Source organism: Caretta caretta, chromosome 20 (assembly GCF_965140235.1).
Source record: "Caretta caretta isolate rCarCar2 chromosome 20, rCarCar1.hap1, whole genome shotgun sequence".
NCBI lineage: Eukaryota > Metazoa > Chordata > Testudines > Cheloniidae > Caretta > Caretta caretta.
The window spans coordinates 14409485-14417740 of record NC_134225.1 but is presented as its reverse complement, the minus strand read 5'-3'; positions in this window follow the sequence as shown (position 1 = coordinate 14417740).

Sequence of the window (8256 nt, the reverse complement as noted above, 5' to 3'; positions counted from 1 at the left end):
ACTGTGCCGGGGCAGTAATGGGGTGGAGTGTGACCGGACCAGGAGGAGGGATCCAAAGACCCACCTGGCCAACTTGACAGTTGACAGGGTCCCTGGGGCATGGGAGGGGGGCAGGGTGCACCAGCCCTGACATGACAGCGGGGCGGGGGGCACAGATCTTGCATGACCTCTGGGAGCTGCAGGGGGGGACACAGCCTGACTGAACCCCTGGGGAGACAACGCGGGGAGGGTCACCAGCCCTGGCATGACCCCTGGACGGGGCAGCAGGCAGGGCAGAGCCTTGACACTACCCCTGAAATGGTTTTATTTTCACTTTGTTTTTTAAACACTCGTCCATTATTACTGTTCTAATTCTCAGGATTCAGGGTCCCCCTCCGCCGGGTCTCTGCGTCTTATAGCTACCCGCTGTAGCATGCTCAGTAATTAGTGTTGATTTGCAGTTGGTTTGCTTGATTTCGGGGGGAGGGGGGCAGTTCAACCCACCCCCACCCACTTGTACATACCCCACCTTTGATTATTCTCATGCACTTGCTTTTTGTATTCACGGTTGCAATTCCTTTTGTTTTTAATTTGTTTTTTTAAATATAATACTGTTGTGAGTCTTCATTTGCCCCCTGCTCTTCTTGTGGAGGAGGGAGAAAGAAGCCAGGCGTCCGGCTCGCCCCCGAGTTCTCGGTTAGTCGGTTGGGTGGGATGAGAGTTCGTGATTGTGCCTTTTGAATGCAGGAGATGAGGCTGCTGTTTTGATCACTGGTTTATGGGCGCTCTTTATTTTGTAACTTACCGTGGTTGGTGATTCTGATGTGTCCAGCTGTTCCCTGCTTCTCCCCAGGCCCATACCTGGCCGGTTTTTGTTGCTTTTTTAATGTCTTTTTCCCCCCGACAAAGACAACTAAGGTCCCCGAACGTCAGAGCAATAAAAAACCAGTGCACACACAGAGACACACACACGCACGCGCGCAGCCCATGTATAGTGTGTATATATATTTATATTACATGTCTTGGCTATTCTAATAAAATCCAGTCTCTTCAAAGCTTTGCCTGATTTATGGTTTATAGGGCACCGTAAAACCTTGCGCCACTCCGCCAGGCCCAGGGAGATCGCTGCCCTCCCAAGCTCTGCCAGGATAGTCGGGCTGCTTTTTACTCATGGGGGTAAACGCCAACAGAACTGCAGGGGGCAAGGCCGATGCCTGGGCAGCCGGGGGCAGAGATCAAGGCCGGGAAGGCAGCCGAAGCACCTGGGATTGGAAATATTCCTCTTGCTGCGATGGGGGACGCTGCTGTGGTGGAGCTGAGCAGGGCGGGATAAAAGATCTGTCCCCATCCCTTGGCTGGTGAAGGCTTTGCCTCCGGAGCTGTGCTTCCATATCTCCCCTGGCCCACATGGAGAGGCCGCTCTGGGCAGGATTGTTGCCTGCAGTAGATTGCCAGTCTGCCCCGCTGCAGTGTAAGAATGCAGTTCTGGCCACAGGGAGGAAATCAACACTCAGGTGGGGCCAGCTGGGTTTGGCCCAACTGCTGCAGACTGTTATGGCTTGAACGTGAGGCAGAGACTCAGGAGGCCTGGGTCTGACCCTGGCAGCAGCTACATGACACCAGGCATTTCTCGTTGCCACCAGCTCTAAGCAGTGACTCCATGCTCCTGTCTCCGAGACCGGCCAGTACCAGATGCATGAGAGGAAGCTGCAAGGACTGATCCTCGGGGAACAGGTCTGAAGGCCAGGAGTCGTGACTCCCAGCATCACAGATCCCAGCCTCCCTAGCCTGGAAGTATTACTATTATGGAACCATGTAGAGGTCCCAGCTGAGATCAGGGTCCCATTGTGCTAGCACAGAACAGACACAGAGCAGGAGACAGTCCCTGCCCCAGAGAGCTTGCAATCTAAACAGATGTGAGTGGGTGGGGAAACTGAGGCACCCAGTGGGGAAGTGACTTGCCCAGGTCATCCAGCCAGTTAGTGGCAGAGCTAGGAGTAGAACCCAAAAGTCCTGAGAGGCCTCGCCACGGGGCTAAGCTGCCTCCTTGTGGGTTTGTGGACAGGGTCAAAATGGACTTTAAAATCTCAGATGGTGGCTAGGAGATCTTCCGGGTCTACACCGGTGCTGCAGGAAGATGCGCTGGTAATTCAGAAGGGGGGCAGAGCCAGGTCAGCCCTAGGGGGCACTGTGCTGCATGGAGGTGTCCTCTCCGGGGCGAAACATAGAGCTGAGGTCTTGACACCTTGTGTCATGACTTATGAAGAGAGGCTGAGGGAACTGGGATTATTTAGTCTGCAGAAGAGAAGAGTGAGGAGGGATCTGATAGAATCATAGAATATCAGGGTTGGAAGGGACCCCTGAAGGTCATCTAGTCCAACCCCTTGCTCGAAGCAGGACCAATTCCCAGTTAAATCATCCCAGCCAGGGCTTTGTCAAGCCTGACCTTAAAAACCTCTAAGGAAGGAGATTCCACCACCTTCCTAGGTAACCCATTCCAGTGTTTCACCACCCTCTTAGTGAAAAAGTTTTTCCTAATATCCAATCTAAACCTCCCCCACTGCAACTTGAGACCATTACTCCTCGTTCTGTCATCTGCTACCATTGAGAACAGTCTAGAGCCATCCTCTTTGGAACCCCCTTTCAGGTAGTTGAAAGCAGCTATCAAATCCCCCCTCATTCTTCTCTTCTGCAGGCTAAACAATCCCAGCTCCCTCAGCCTCTCCTCATAAGTCATGTGTTCTAGACCCCTAATCATTTTTGTTGCCCTTCGCTGGACTCTCTCCAATTTATCCACATCCTTCTTGTAGTGTGGGGCCCAAAACTGGACACAGTACTCCAGATGAGGCCTCACCAATGTTGAATAGAGGGGAACGATCACGTCCCTCGATCTGCTCGCTATGCCCCTACTTATACATCCCAAAATGCCATTGGCCTTCTTGGCAACAAGGGCACACTGCTGACTCAGTGTCAGCTGCTTTCGACTACCTGAAGGGCAGTTCCAAAGAGGATGGAGCTCGGCTGTTCTCAGTGGTGGTAGATGACAGAACAAGGAGTAATGGTGTCAAGTTGCAGTGGGGGAGGTCTAGGTTGGATATTAGGAAAAACTTTTTCACTAGGAGGGTGGTGAAGCACTGGAATGGGTTACCTAGGAAGGTGGTGGAATCTCCTTCCTTAGAGGTTTTTAAGGCCTGGCTGGACAAAGCCCTGGCTGGGATGATTTAGTTGGGGTTGGACTAGATGACCTCCTGAGGTCCCTTCCAACCCTGATATTCTATGATTCTAATGGGGTCCCGGAAAATCCCCCAGGAACAGGAAAGTTAATCCCGAGCCCAAATCCAATGGGGGATTCCAGTCTGCCTCCTTCGATCCACTTCCCCAGCAGGCTTCTCCACTCCAGGCCTAAGATGTGGTGTGGCTGTTTAACAGCCGTCGCATCCCACCCCAGGGGTGGCCGCATCCTAGAGGTGGCTGAGTCAATGTCTGCGGGCAAGCCTGCGGGCTGTTTTATACAGGAGAGCCACTCACAATCCCCTTCTGGCCTGAAATATCCCTGGGGCTGCAGGGCTGACAGTTGGGGCCTTCTGCCTGGCAAGCCCTGGGCCCACTTGGTACCAAGTGCCACTTGTGCCCATCTGGGCAACCTGGCAGACTGAGCTGGTGCAGTTTGGGTTTGTTGCTATTGAGTAAGTGTCTGCAATGAGCCGGAACCAAGTGCCCCCCATCACTGAGACCTGAATGGGCCATGGAGACGCCTCTAGCCCCTCTTCCCAGGAGCCGGTCCCTCCAGAGCAGGGCTGGTCGACATCACCCCGGCTCTGTGTGGAATTGCCAGACCCAAGTTCCATCTAGTCTAGCATCCTGCCTCTGACTGTGGCCGGTGCGAGGTGCTGCAGAGGCAGATATAAGCAGGCTACAGTAGCAGATGTGGGATAATCTGCCCCACACATTACATCTGATCTTGGTCGCTGATACATTTAGGCTTAAACCACAAAGCCCAAGGTTTAATATCGCTGCCTACGTCAGCATTCACTCTTCTAACTCTGGCTAGTCCTGCTATCCACCGAAATGTCCCCCTTTGGGAGTGTTTGCCCTCAGTGACTTCCTGTGGCAGGGAGTTCCACAGTCCAATTGCCCTTTGTGTGAGAAAGTGTTGCCTCTCATCCCCTTTGAAATCCCCACCATTCACTTTCATTGACTGTGCCCTTGTTCTTGAGCGGGTGAAAGGCAGGATGGGTCTCCAGGGGCTGTCAGCCCTTAGTGCGAATTCCCCTTAGGACTGGATGGACCACGAAGGGAATGTGGCTCCAGTGGGAGAAAGGGACGTCTGGTATAGACCCTTTGCAGCCCAGTCAGTGTGTAGCCTCCAGGTTCCCCCCGAAGCCGCAACACGAACTCATGCACTGGGCTAGTGAAGCTGGAGGTGAGACCGGCCCCTTTGAGAGCCAAGCTGAGCTGGTCATGGGTGGGAAGTGGCTGTTGCAGGCACCCCAAGGAGTTGGGGGAGCTCCGTGGGTTGCCCGCTTGGCTGTGGGGCATGGTGCAGCTAGGGACCCTCCAAGGGGACAAACTCCAGGGAGCTGGAGCCACCAGGGAGAGAGGGAGGGAGGTGGAAGCAGGAGGCACCGTGCCCAATTCTGCTGCCCATCCCATGGCACAGGAAGATACTAAGACATGGAGAGAGGCCATACTTCAGCAAATGAGCGGGTCCGGGACCATGCCCATCCGATAATGCCCAGGCTCTGCTTCCCATCTCATGCTGCTTTCCCCAGGCGCCCAGGATTACTGAGTCTTCAGAGTCAGTATTATTTTTATTACAGTAGCTCCTCAGAGCCTCAGGACTCAATTGTGCTAGGTGCTGTACATTGTTTATTAGGTGTATTACGGTAAGACCTAGCAGCCCCAGTCCTGGTCGAGGATCCCACTGCACTAGGCGCTGTACAAACACACAACAAAACAGACGGTTCCTGCCCCAAAGAGCTTCCAGTCGAAATAAGCCAAGAAATGCAAGGTGCCAACAGATGTGGGAGCACGAGCTGATGGGACCATGCTGGGTGGGGCAACGGGCAGCAGTTTCAGCCCCCCACTGCCCACATGTCTGCAAGCCTTTCGGAGGCAGAGTTGCAAGGAGGGATTGAAGGAGGAGGCGCAGGGGGCGCTGCAGGTGGGTAGGGGAAAGTTGGCCCAGGGGTTAGGGTGCTAGCCTGGGGTCTGAGGAGATCTGAGGCCAAAGGCCATGCTCTGCCATGGATTTCCCCTGTGACTTTGAATTCAATGGATCTTAGGAGCCCAAAGACCTTGCACCTGGGCCTTAGCCTCTCCGTGCCTCAGTCTCCCATCTGTACAATGGGGCTGCCTCACAAGGCTGAATACACCCAAGACTGTGAGATGCTCTCGTACTAGAGAGCTGGGAGCCAGATAAGTACCACAGATAGAGGAGGGATATGATGAGGGGCAACATGGGAAAAAGCCAGAAGCTGCTTCATTCCCCAGGTTTGCCTCCTGGGGGGACCCCCAATCCTGCCCAGAACCATCCTCAGGGTTTAGGGAGCGACTCTTGTTTGATCCTTCTTCCGATTCACCCCCTATGTTTGAACCCAGCTGTCCCTAGGACCCCTCCCCACCCCCACAAATCCCAAAAGGGGATGCGGCAGAGGGTGCAACTGGTGCAGGGCTGGGCCTGCGTCTTCCGCAGGGCTCGGCTCTCCCAGCGCTGGTGCGGATAACGACAAAATCCATTTTTATCACCCCTTGGCTTTTATGGTCCCTTTAAAATATAACAGCAAATCATTGAGGAATTCATTAGCCCCACGCACACCCCTCTCCCGGCCCCTTCTTTTCTTTTCTTCTCTCTTTTTTTTTCTTTTTTTGGCCGTTGTGTGTGTGTAATTTAATTTAATTAGAAATGTAAAATACAAAGGCCCAGCAGGCAGGTGAGGCAGGACTGGGGTAGGGGGGAGAGGGCAGCAGCAGGGTGGGGCGGGGGGGAGCAGCACTGGCCTGGGGGCTGAGTAATAGCCCAACAAGAGCCTGATTTACAGTGGCGCAGATGGAGGGTTTGCCCTTGTATAACCAATAGTAACGGAGTGTTACAATCCGAGTCTTAAGCACAATGGCTGACCTGGGATACATAGATCATTAATACTACCTGCACCGCGGCTGCAGAAATCATCCAGGGGGAGGAAGATGGAAAAGGCAGCAGAGACGGCGCCAGGGGGATGGAGAAGACATGGCCAGTTTAAATGGTACCCGGTGCACAGGCCGAGGAGTAGGAGGGCTCATCCCTGGGGGAGATTGGCTGGTGCTAGGATGCCATTGGGGTGGGGGGGTGGGGCGTTAGAGGATGCCCTGGGTAGGGGGACACAGGAAGTGAGAGACAGTGGAGGAAGCAACGGGGGTTTTAAAGCCGAGCAATCACTGAATCAGGGAAAGTACCTAGCACCCCGGATCTCCATGGCCTCAGGCCCCCTGCCCCCTCCCTCCACCTCCATGCAGATAGGGCCTTGTGCAGCTGGCTGCAGCAACCCATCCAGAGCCCAGGAGACAGAGCTCAGCTCATCTCCAGACCTGGCAGCACCTGGTAGGGAGCATGGCCTCCCCCGCCCCCATGAGAAACATCTGCTGCCTATTCTTAGCATAAAGAAAAGGAGTATTTGTGGCACCTTAGAGACTAACCAATTTATTTGAGCATGAGCTTTCGTGAGCTACAGCTCACTTCATCGGCTGTAGCTCACGAGAGCTCATGCTCAAATAAATTGGTTAGTCTCTAAGGTGCCACAAGTACTCCTTTTCTTTTTGCAAATACAGACTAACACGGCTGTTACTCTGAAACCTATTCTTAGCATAGTGTCCCAAACCCCGCGGTACTTGGGTGGGGGTGGGGGTGGGGGTACTCCTGTTTCTGGGAGTCTGCACGCGTCTCCGGTGCTGCCAACACTCCCATTTTGCTGTGTCTCATGGGCTTTGGTGGTTTTTCTTCAGGCACCAGCTTCTGGAGTCAGGTGATGACAGGAGAATCAAAGAAAAGCACCCAACACCTGTGTGTATATATATATATATATATATTTTTTTAATCTTCTGATTTTTCAGCAGGTCTCATCTTTTTTGAAGGCCTGAGTCACTCGTGTATTTGAAATGCTTGAGATCATTTAAGCTGCGCGTGTTTCAATAGATCGATAGATGAGGTCAGGTGTATTCTAGAAAATCGTAGTCTGTGACTTTACCCTTCCCCCAATTACATCTCAGAACTCCTTCCCATAGCCCACCCCACCTCCCCAATATTATGCAACACCCCCTTACATAGCCCATTCCACCTCTCCAGTTTCACACAGCGCCCCCTGACATAGCCCCATCCCACCTCCACCCCAGCACCCACTGACATAACCCCGTCCCCCACCTCCACCCCAGCACCCCTGCCATAACCCCACCCCCACATCCCCACCTCCACCCCAGCACCCACGGCCGTAACCCTGCCCCCCACCTCCATCCCAGCACCCCTGAGGCCCCGCCTTTGCACCACCCATTCCCCCAAGACCTCACCCTGGCACCACATCTTCCCACAAGGCCACGTCCTCACACCACCTCTTCCCCCAAGACTCCATCACCTGCTCATTCCGCTCTGTCCCCTTCCCCCCATCATTCGCCCTTACAGCTGGTAAAAATTGATGGGGCCATGGCTTCTGCCTCTGTAGAAGGGGGACCAATCTTCTCCGGGACAGGCTGGCTAGAGTAGCCAGGAGGGCATTAAACTGGTAACAAAAGTGGAGGGTAAAAAGAGGGAGAATCTGAGCACTCAGGACAAAATCGAGATGTTGCAAACAAAACTAATCAAGGAACCAAAGGAGACGAAGAGAAGAAATTCTTTCACTGCCTGCACACCAATGCTAGGAGCCTGGGTGACAAACAAGAGGAACTGGAATTGCTCATTGATGAGCATAAATTTGATCTAATTGGTATTAGTGAAACCTGGTGGGATGATTGCCATGAGTGCAATGTTAAAATCAATGGTTTATAACCTATTTAAGAAGGCTCGAGTGGACAAAATTGGTGGGGGGAGTGGCACTCTCTGTCATAAATGGCATTACCTGTTTCCGAGTCATTGACGGCTTGGAAGACAATGATCTTGAATGCGTATGTATCAATGTCCTAACTGATAAAGCACAGAATGGGGTATAGTTGGTGTCTGCTACAGGCCATCAAATCACACTGGGGAACAGGCTGACCGCCTCCTTACGCACCTATCTGTAACACGCAGGGGGAAAAGCTGCCTGTTTATGG